The following is a 1,727-nucleotide window of genomic DNA, read 5'->3' as shown; positions in this document are numbered from 1 at the left end:
ATGTGTAAATGATCAGTAAGAGAAAGAAGAGAGGGATTCTGTAGTTAGTGAGGTTCTCAAATCCAACAATGAGGACTTCCTCATTAAGTGTTTGATTTTTCTGCTGAGCCATCTGTGAAAAGAATAAAACCGGCAGTAATTGGTAGACGTAGCAATCGGTGTTATCTTTAAAGCCTCATTCACACTAGAATCGGCCGGCACGTACAGCTCTGAGAATCGGCCGGCAGCTCCCGGGAAGGACCGGTGCTGTGTGTGATTAGTATGCATCCACTGTACTTCTCTATGGGACTATGCAGGTGTCCGTACTTGTACGCTGACCGGATGGATCCTGTCTGCATCCGAGCCGGGAGCCGCACACTCGTACGGACATGCAGAAGGGTGGGCGTAGTCCCAAGGGTGAGCGTAGTCCCATTGATTAGGACAGGGGCTGCGTACTAATCACACTCCGCTCTCTGGATGGACAGGTGCTGTCTGATACGGCCATGCACGCCACACGGAGCTGTATGTGCCGGCCAATTATCATGTACATGAGGCCTAAGACCCCACAGGAGGTGTGTGGGACCTCTGCAGAGGGTCCACTGTTTCTACATTGAGAGCAGGGGTCCTGCTCTGCAGCATGTTTTCTAAAGGAAATGAGCTGTAGAACTTTGAACACCTCATATTTGAATGCACATGGAGTGGATTCAGCTGATTGACTCTCATAAATAAATATCTAGGTTAAAAGTGGATCTCTATCCAGACAGCAAAATATACAGTCCAGAATACATATATCCGAGCAATTTTTGTTTTTTATTCCAAACTTTTATGTTGTACATTAAAATGTTACAAATAAAGACAAATACCCTGTATATGTAGGTGAAAGAAAGAACAATTGATCAAAAATACAAAAGAAAACCCCCAACAATCTGTGATCCTATTCCAATGTAAAACAAATATGTAACTTCCACCGGTGGCCCAATGGGTCCAAAGAGGATATCCCCCAGGCACCCAAAAGTGGAGACCCAAAAAAAAGACAGAATAAAACTAAGTAGCTGTGTTCAGAAGACTTCTGTCACCATTCTCTCAAAAGTCCCACACCCATTGTAGACAAGGGAAAAGAACCAAGAGGCAAGGAAATGGCACAGAAAAAAGAAATGGAGGAACAGCAAGGAGCCAATAAAAGGGAAAGAAGAAGAGACAAAAAGGTGGGTAAGGTCAGATTTCCCAGTAAACACCTAAGTATGAACACCCAAAGAAAACATGAGATTGCTGAGATCCCAACATCATGTGGATAGCAGAGCTACATGTTCATCTCTAGTTTTAAAATGAATCCAGCAAGCCCAACTCTTGTGGAATCCCTCAATCCTGTCCTGTTTTCCATCAATGATCTCTTCCATCTCCTGAATGTAGTTACCTTAAAAAGCCCATTCTTTCAGGCAAATGTCTTGAGATAACACTATGAGCCACATTAATCTTGTGATTGTAGAAAGATCACATATACAGTATTTAGACAGCGCCCTACTCGACACATGCAGGAGGAAAACCTGGTGTTGAAAGCCTTACACTCCCACCATTGTTGAATGCAAGGATCTCAAAATGGTTGAATGTGAGGGCAGGGCCAAAAAAATGTACTAGGGTACCAATATACCCCACACATTGCCAACTAACTTGTGTATTTTGTACAGTTGGTGTGGTGTCCTAAACCAGTGTGTGTGTGTGGGGGGGGGGGGGGGGGGTTTAGTTTTGGT

Source organism: Nanorana parkeri, unplaced genomic scaffold (genome assembly GCF_000935625.1).
Source record: "Nanorana parkeri isolate BGI_ZX_2015 unplaced genomic scaffold, ASM93562v1 scaffold1875, whole genome shotgun sequence".
NCBI lineage: Eukaryota > Metazoa > Chordata > Amphibia > Anura > Dicroglossidae > Nanorana > Nanorana parkeri.
The sequence above is the reverse complement of the archived record's forward strand: the minus strand, read 5'-3'. Positions refer to the sequence as shown.